Source organism: Macaca mulatta, chromosome 1 (assembly GCF_049350105.2).
Source record: "Macaca mulatta isolate MMU2019108-1 chromosome 1, T2T-MMU8v2.0, whole genome shotgun sequence".
NCBI classification, from domain to species: domain Eukaryota; kingdom Metazoa; phylum Chordata; class Mammalia; order Primates; family Cercopithecidae; genus Macaca; species Macaca mulatta.
In genome coordinates, this window is record NC_133406.1 from 59781560 (window position 1) to 59790913 (window position 9354).

The 9354-nt window shown below is 49.8% G+C and overlaps 1 long non-coding RNA gene across 1 annotated transcript in view; it reads left to right on the top strand.

The window, feature by feature from the left end:
- LOC144341075 (uncharacterized) overlaps nucleotides 1-6243 on the top strand; it is a 53945-nt gene extending 47702 nt beyond the window's left edge. The window contains exons 3-5 of the long non-coding RNA XR_013417669.1: nucleotides 404-478; nucleotides 1695-1811; nucleotides 3571-6243. This is a non-coding gene — a long non-coding RNA (uncharacterized LOC144341075). The remainder of the gene's footprint in view (nucleotides 1-403; nucleotides 479-1694; nucleotides 1812-3570) is intronic.
- The last annotated feature ends 3111 nt before the right edge of the window (nucleotides 6244-9354 follow it).

Below are 9354 nucleotides of genomic sequence, written 5' to 3' on the forward strand. Positions count from 1 at the left end.
GCTTTCAGTACACATTTGTTAAACAATAACAGCCTGGCTCTCTCTCCTCCCACAGCCAGTATGTGTCTCATAAATACTTGGGTTTTTTTTTTTTTTTTTTTTTTTCTGATGGGGCAGCCAGTTGGGCCCTGAGAGGCCAGTCCCTGCCTGTAGTTATTCTGATATTGAAAGGTCCTTACTGAGAAACTAACCTAGAGAGCAGTCCTAGTAAGTAGAAGAGGCCCTCTCTCCACCCGTCTCTTGGTGTGGACTTGGAAGAGAGTAGATGTCTATAGAGAGCTCCTAGTACTGGGTGCCAGCTAGGAGATACGATAGGGGGGCTCTGGGATCTGGGAAGTAGGATCACGCCTTGTCGGCTGGATCCCTCGACTTCTTGTAACTAACTATGCTTGTATCTCTTTAGCATCCTTGAGGATTTCATTGCATCTGAACATTCCAGCCTTGCCTTAGCTGTGCTGTAGGCCAGTGAGGGAAGACGGTGAGATGTGCTTGGAACATTGCATGCGGGGAGCTAGCTGCCATGGCTGGGGAAAGTCACAGCGAGAGGAGGATACCCTCTTCTCCCCCAGGAAAGGGGCATCTTGGGGCAGGAGCAGAAGATGGTTGAAAGGCTTTCTACTGACTGTCTTGAAAGTTGTTTTTTTTTTTTTTGAGACAGAGTCTCACTCTGTCACCCAGGCTAGAGTGCAGTGGCACAATCTCAGCTCATTGCAATCTTCTCCTCCCAGGTTCAAGCGATTCTCCTGCCTCAGCCTCCCCAGCAGCTGGGACTACAGGCGCACGCCACCACATCCAGCTAAGTTTTTTTTTTTTTTTTTTGAGACGGAGTCTGGCTCTGTCGCCCAGGCTGGAGTGCAGGGGCCAGATCTCAGCTCACTGCAAGCTCCGCCTCCCGGGTTTACGCCATTCTCCTGCCTCAGCCTCCCGAGTAGCTGGGACTACAGGCGCCCGCCACCTCGCCCCGCTTTTTTTTTTTTGTATTTTTTAGTAGAGACGGGGTTTCACCGTGTTAGCCAGGATGGTCTCAATCTCCTGACCTCGTGATCCGCCCGTCTCGGCCTCCCAAAGTGCTGGGATTACAGGCTTGAGCCACCGCACCCGGCCCCCAGCTAAGTTTTGAATTTTTAGTAGAGATGGGTTTCAACATATCGGTCAGGCTGAACTCCTGACCTCAGGTGATCTGCCCACCTCGGACTCCCAAAGTGCTGGGATTACAGGAGTGAGTCACCTGGACTTGAAAGTTGTTAAATGTTACCTTTGTTGAGGAAGCCAGAAGTTTCCTCCCACTCCCATTAAGGAGATTTTGGCATCTTATAACAAGTAGGATTTTTGAGCAGTTTTTTGTTTCTACTTACCATTTCCTTTTTTTTTTTTTTTTTTTTTTTTTGAGACGGAGTCTCGCTGTGTCTCCCAGGCTGGAGTGCAGTGGCGTGATCTCGGCTCACTGCAAGCTCCGCCTCCCGGGTTCACGCCATTCTCCTGCCTCAGCCTCCCAAGTAGCTGAGACTACAGGCGCCCGCCACCACGCCTGGCTAGTTTTTTGTATTTTTAGTAGAGACGGGGTTTCACCATGTTAGCCAGGATAGTCTCGATCTCCTGACCTCGTGATCCACCCGCCTCGGCCTCCCAAAGTGCTGGGATTACAGGCTTGAGCCACTGCGCCCGGCCTTCCTTTTTTTTTTTTTTTTTCCCAGAAACAGGTGTATCAAGCATCTATTGAATGCCAGGCACTGAGGACCAAGATAGGCAGACACAGGACCTGCTCATCAGAGGTTCAGTGACTTCCTGATCTGGGAGCTCCAGGGACACAGGTTTCTCCCCCTGTCCCCTCCTACAAGCATCCTCCCACCTCCACCCCCCTACCATTTGAATGCAATGGGAATGCCTAGTATAGTAGTTCTCAAACTCTAGCCTTCATCAGAATCCTGGAGGACTTGCTAGAAAACAACTAGAAGCTGGGCCCACCCTGTTTCTGATCTAGCAGGTCTAGGGTGGGGCTTGAGAATGTGCATTTCAAATAAGTTTCCAGGTGTTTCTGACCCTGATGATCCAATCAAAACCCACTGACTTACAGTGTGTTAGCAGTCCACATTACCTTTTAAAATGCCTTCGCAATGACTGTATTTTATTACCATAGATAGCATGCTTGGGGGGACTTAAGACCCAAGAAATACCCCTTACCTTTTACTGAGGGGAAACTGGAAGGACAGAGAGGTCTCATGATCTTATGACTTCATCACAATTTATAGCTATATTACTTGGAATTTGGCTTTTTCAGTGACTGCCTCGTTCACTTGAATGTGAATTTCTTTTCTTTTCTTTTCTTTTTTTTTTTTTTTTTTTTTGAGACGGAGTCTCACTCTGTACCCCAGGCTGGAGTGGAATGGCATGATCTTGGCTCACCGCAACCTCTGCCTCCTGGGTTCAAGTGATTATCCTGCCTCAGCCTCCTGAGTAGCTGGGATAACAGGCATGCACCACCACACCCAGCTAATTTTTAGTAGAGATGGGGTTTCACCATGTTGGTCAGGCTGGTCTCAAACTCCTTACTTCAGGCCTCCCAAAGTGCTAGGATTACAAGCGTGAGCCACTGCGCCCAGCCTCAAATGTTAATTCCTTGTTTATTTATTTTTTTGAGATGGAGTCTCGCTCTGTTGCCAGGCTTTAGTGCAGTGGTGCGATCTCAGCTCACTGCAACCTCCACCTCCCAGGTTCAAGCGATTCTCCTGCCTCAGCCTCCCAAGTAGCTGGGATTACAGGCACCCACCACCACGCCTGGCTAATTTTTGTATTTTTAGTAGAGACGGGATTTCACCATGTTGGCCAGAATGGTCTCAATCTCCTGATCTCGTGATCCACCCGCCTCGGCCTCCCAAACTGCTGGGATTACAGGTGTGAGCCACTGCACCCAGCTTTGAATGTGAATTTCATGAGGGTGGAGGCCATGCTATGTTGTTCACTCTGTTTTCCAAATGTCTAGGACGATGCCTGGCACATAGTAGGTGCGCAACAGATATTTTCAAAATGAGTGACTGACCTATTCCTGAAGTCACAGGGCTAGTTAGTAGCAGAGTTGGGACTCAGTAGCAAGTCTCCTGATTTTTAGAAGCATTTTTTCCCACTAGTGGCCCTTCACCTGTTCCCTAGAGCAGGACCCAAGTGCCATTTGGGGCCAGGGGCCCAGAGCTTGGAGGAGAATGACACAGTGAGATCTGGTGGGGTCAGACTGTCTATGCTTCCCCTAGCCTCAGTCCGTGTTCAGTATAGGCCAGATCTATGTTCCTATTCAGAACTGGAACCCGGGCAGGGGAAAGAACTTGTCTCAGAATTTGCCCTCTCTGCTTCTTTGGCTGCCTTCTGCTTGTTCAATTTCCAAATCTGTAAAATGGGTAGATATATAATAATAGTACCCTATCTCATAAGGTTGCTGTGAGAATCAAATGAATTAATTCTAGTCAGTAGCTAACATGTATATAGTGCTTACATATGCCAGATATTATTCTAATGACTTACATAGATGAACTCATTTAATCTTCTTCTTCTTTTTTTTTTTTTTTTTTTTTTTTTGAGACTGAGTCTTTTGCTGTCACCCAGGCTGGTATGCAGTGGCATGATCTAGGCTTGCTGCAACCTCCACCTCCCAGGTTCAAGTGATTCTGCTGCCTCAGTCTCCTGAGTAGCTGGGACTACAGGCACGTGCCACCATGCCCACCTAATTTTTTTCTTTTTTTTTTTGAGACAGAGTCTCGCTCTGTTGCCCAGGCTGGAGTGCGGTGGCATGATCTCAGCTCACTGCAACCTCCACCACCTGGGTTCACGCCATTCTCCTGCCTCAGCCTCCCGAGTAGCTGGAACCACAGGCACCCGTCACTACACCCGGCTAATTTTTTGTATTTTTAGTAGAAATGTGTTTTTACCGTGTTAGCCAGGATAGTCTCCATCTCCTGACCTTGCAATCTGCCTGCCTTGGCCTCCCAAAGTGCTGGGATTACAGGTGTGAGCCACCACGCCCAGGCTTTTTTTTTTTTTTTTTATAGATAGTGTCTTGCTGTGTTGCCTAGGCTGGAGTGCAGTGGCTATTCACAGGTGAGATCACAGCACACTACAGTCTTGAACTACTGGCCTTAAGGGATCCTCCTGCCTTAGCCTCTCAAGTAGCTGGAGCTACAGGTGTATGCCACCACGCCTGGCATAATTTCATCTTATTTATTTATTTATTTTGAGGTAGAATCTTGCTCTGTCACCCAGGCTGGAGTGCAGTGGCACAATCATGGCTCCCTGCAGCCTGGATCTCCTGGGCTCAGGTGATCCTCCCACCTCAGTCTCCTAAGTAGCTGGGACTATAGGCATACACCACCATGCCCAGCTAAGTTTTGTATTTTTTGTAGACAGAGTCTTGCCATGTTGCCCAAGCTGGTCTTGTACTCCTGAGCTCAAGCGAGCCTCCTGCCTTGGCCTCCCAAAGGGCTGGGAGGAGACAGCCACCACACCCAGCATTTAATCTTAATCTTCACAACAAGTCTGTTATTATCTTCACATTACAGATGAGGCAACTGAGGGACAGAGGTTACATACTTGACCAAAGTCACATACACAGCTAGTCAATGACAGAGCCAGGAATTAAACCCAGGCAGTCTGATTCCAGAGTGTGCTCTTGGCTGGAGAATGCATGGCACATGGAATCTGCTCAGTACAACACTCGCTCATTTTTTTCATGGGTGGCACTTCCACACCAGCTCAGATACCCTCAGTGCCACCTCAGTGCTTCCCTCCCACCCAGTTCCAACTAAGTACCTTTTCTTTTTTCTTTTTTTTTGAGACGGAATCTCGCTCTGTAGCCCAGGCTGGAGTGTAGTAGCCCAGGCCAGAGTGTAGTGGCACAATCTCGGCTCACTGCAGCCTCTGCCTCCCAGGCTCAAGTGAGTCTTCTGCCTCAGTCTCCTGAGTAGCTGGGATTACAGGCATGCGCCACCATGCCCAGCTAATTTTTGTATTTTTGGTAGAGACGGGGTTTCACCATGTTGGTCAGGCTGGTCTTGAACTCCTGACCTCATGAACCACCCATCTCCGCCTCCCAAAGTGCTGGGATTACAGGCGTGAGCTACCACACCCGGCCCCAGCTAAATACCTTTTCTGTAGCCAGCACTGGGGAAACTCCCAGGGAGAGGAATGGGGAATTCCTGGGATCGTGGAGAGACACTCCCAAGGGCTAGGAAAGCCTTCTGTCTCTGCCTGGCATGCTTCTGAATAGGGGAGATGGCTCCAGCTTGGTCCAGAGAGAGGAATCTTCCTAGAGTAGAACTAGGGGTAGGAGAAAAGTGCTTTTGGGGGACCCATGCTGGGCACCCTCCGGGCGGGTGGAGGGGAAGAGTAGGCACATCCCCCATCCCTTTAGTCTCAGCCCCTGGGAACCCACCCTGTCCCCTATCATCTCTTTTCAGATGGCTTCCTCAGACAGCCATAGAAGGTCTGTGGGCAGGACCTGGGCAGAATGGGATGGGTTAGGATCAGATGGGGTGAAGGTCTGAGGCCGGGCCCTTAACTACCATCACTGGACATTTGGTTCCACCTAGTGGCCTCTGACGTTCCAACCATTCTCACAGAGACAGGCACAAGGGGTGCCCTTTCAGGCATTCAGTGTTTATTGAGCACCTACTCTGTGTGAGGCAAAATGTGAGGTTTGATGGAGGCATGTCCATGAGCATAAAGAGGCTGGGCGTGGTAGCTCACGCCTGTAATCCCAGCAGTTTGGGAGGCTGAGGGGGGTGGATTGCTTGAGCCCAGGAGTTCTAGACCAGCCTGGGTGATATCGGTAGACCCTATCCCTACCAAAAAAAAAAAAAAAAAAAAAAAAATGGGCATGGTGACATGTGCCTATGGGCCCAGCTACTTGGGAGGCTGAAGTGGGAGGATCAGTTGAGCCCAGGAGGAGTTAAGGCTGCAGTGAGCCTAGATCCTGCCACTGTACTCCAATCTAGGCGACAGAGTGAGACCCTGTCTTTAAAATAAAATAAAATAAAAAAAATAAAATAAGAAGCAGAAGGTCAGGCAGGGTGGTGTGCACCTGTAGTCCTACCTACTCTGGAGGCTGAGGTGGAAGGATTGCTTGATCACAGGAGTTTAACTCTGCAGTGAGTATAATCATGTCACTGTGCTCTAGCCTGGGCAATAGAGCAGGACTTTGTGTTTGATTTTTTTTGTTTTGTTTAAGAGCAGAGAACTAACACTTATTCTGCTCACACATACCAGCCCTGGGCTTGGGTCCATAATGTGTTGACACGTGCCTATGAAGCACTGAGGATCCCACAGCAGAGACAGGACTGCCGAGTGCCTGGCCTGGTCACTTGGCTTCTCTGGACTTCAGTTTCTACTCCTGAAAAATAAGAAGGTTGGTGTAGATTATCTCTAGCATCTCTTCCTATGTTAGAATTCTGTGAAGTCACACAGAGGAGTGGTTAAGAGTTTCAGCTTTGGGCTGGGTGAGGTGGCTCATGCCTGTAATCCCAGAACTTTGGGAAGCTGAGACGGGTACATCACTCAAGCTCAGGAGTTTGAGATCAGCCTGGGCAACATGGCAAAAAGCCTGTCTCTACTAAAAATACAAAAATTAGCCAGGTGTGGTGGGTGCACACCTGTGGTCCCAACTACTCGGGAGGCTGAGGTGGGAGGATTGTTTGAGCCCGGGAGGCTGAGGTTGCAGTGAGCCAAGATCATGCCACTGCACTCCAGCCTGGGCGACAGAGCCAGACCCTGTCTCAAAAAAAAAAGTTTCAGCTTTGGAGTTGGACAGACCTACATTTGGATCCCAGCTGTCATTCACTAGCTGTGTGTTCTTAGGAAAGTTGCCTTACCTTTCAGAGTCTAGGAGAGTAATATAAAGAGTAAGTGATAATTATAGCAAGCATTGAGCAAAGTGTGGTACTTGGTGAGTGGTGATGCTGCAGATGATAGATGATTCTAGTTATCCAAATCCCCAAATAGCCACACCACAAGGCGGAAGGTGGTAGGCTCCTCTCCTCTCCTCTCCCCTCCTCTCCCCTTCCCTCCCCTTCCCTTCCCTCCCCTCCCCTCCCCTCCCCTCCCCTCCCCTCCCTTCCCCTCCTCTCCCCTCTGCCCACTTTCTCCCTCCCTCCCTTCCGCTCCCCTCCCCTCCCTTCCCTTCCCCTCCCCTCCCCTCTCTTCCCCTCCCCTCTACCCACTTCCTCCCTCCCTCCCTTCCCCTCCCTTCCCCTCCTTTCCTTTCCTCCTTCTTTTTTTGATGGAATCTCACTCTGTCGCCCAGGCTGGAGTACACTGGCCACAATCTCAGCTCACTGCAACCTCCACCTCCCGGGTTCAAGTGATTCTTCTGCCTCAGCCTCCTGAGTAGCTAGGATTACAGGTACCTGCCACCACGCCTGGCTAATTTTTTTTTTTTTTTTTTTCTATTTTTAGTAGAGATGGGGTTTCACCATGTTGGTCAGGCTGGTCTTGAACTCCTTACCCTGTGATCTGCCCACCTCAGCCTCCCAAAGTGCTGGGATTACAGGCGTGAGCCACTGTGTCCGGCCTTTTTTTTTTTTTTTCTTTTTTGAGACAGAGTCTTGCTCTGTTGCCCAGGCTGGAGTGCAATGGCACAATCTCAGATCACTGCAACCTCTGCCTCCTGGGTTCAAGTGATTCTGATGCCCTAGCCTCCCGAGTAGCTGGGATTACAGGTGTGCACCACCATGCCTGTCCGATTTTTATATTTTTAGTAGTGATGGGGTTTCACCATGTTGGCTGGGCTGGTGAAGGTGGTAGGTCTCAATGACAGCAGCCTAATGCCATGGGAGTTGGGAGGAGGGAATGATCTGACTCACTCTGGGGCAGGTCTTCCAGTTAGTTCTCCAGTGGATTCTCCTGGGCATCGTGTGGTCTGTCCTCAGAACTGTGCCTCCCTAATGTGGGTGGGTAGATTCACTATCCACTCCATGCTTGAGCTATGCCTCAACCTCTCCCTCCCATGCACAGCCAAAGCCCCTCAAAGCTGCTGGTTTTCCTTGACTCTGGGTTTCTCTCCATCACCCACTGCTTCCCAACAGGTCCCCCGGTCTCTGCATCCTCCTGTTCCAGACTGCTAGGACCCCAGCTGCCCATCAGCGACCCCTCTAGAATAACTTAGTTGAGTCATTGTCTGCTTAACAACCTGTGACATTCTCCATGGCTTATAGGATAAAATCTAAACTCCTTGGCTTGGCATACAAAGTGCTTTACAGTCCAGTTCCTCCTCTGCTGATATGTCCAGGCTCTTTGTCCCAAGGGCCCATGATCTCTCCTCACCTCCCTTGCACTCCAGTCCCCTTGACAGACTTGCTGTCTTGCGGGAACATCACCTGCTTTCACATCACCCAGCCTTTGTGTGTGCTGTGTCTTCTGCCGGGGGCACCCTCCCTTCCCATAGTCTGTCAGGCAAGCTCACAGCCATTTCTTGGGATCCATTCAAATGTCACCTCACTTGGGAGGCCTTCCAGATCCCCCCAGATTTTCTTGGGTTCCCTCAGCATCATGACCCTTGCCTTTCATAGCATCTATCACACTGACTTTACTTACACATCTACTTCCTTCTCTGAACTGAAAGTTCATTGGTGGCAGAGATCCTTTACATTTTTGTATTCTGAGTGTCTTGAACACAACATGTAGTCAGTAAAGACGTGTTATTGCAAATGTCCACGCATCTTGTGTCTGGCTCAGAATATGGTGTTTTAGACTGGGTGCAGTGGCTCACATCTGTAATCCCAACACTTTGGGAGGCCGAGGCAGGTGGATCACCTGAGGTCAGGAGTTTGAGACCAGCCTGGCCAACAGGATGAAACCCTGTCTCTACTAAAAATACAAAAATTAGCCAGGTATGGTGGCGGGCACCTGTAATCCCAGTTACTCAGGAGGCTGAGGCAGGAAAATCACTTGAACCCAGGAGGCAGAGGCTGCAGTGAGCTGAGATTGCACCATTGCACTCCAGCCTGGGCGACCAAAAAAAAAGAAAAAAATTAGAAATCTCTGGAATCAGATCTGGGTTACGGGCCTTGCTCTGCCTTTTATCAACTATGTGGCAAGTGACTGACCTCTACAAACCTCAGATTTGTGATCTGAGATTAATTGCGGGTTAATTGAGAAACCAGCTGAGTGCTAGGACCTAGGAAGTGTTCCACAAGTGACAGTGATGGTTATTGCTCAGTTTTGAATGGAGGAGCTGCCTTAGAGTCAGGAGACCTGCACCCCAGTTCCCATTCTGCCCCACCTCCCTGTGTCACCCTAGGCAGGCCACATTTCCTTCCTACTCTCAGGGGCCTGAAGCAGGTGCCCTCTTAGGGCCCCACAGCCTGATGTGCTGTA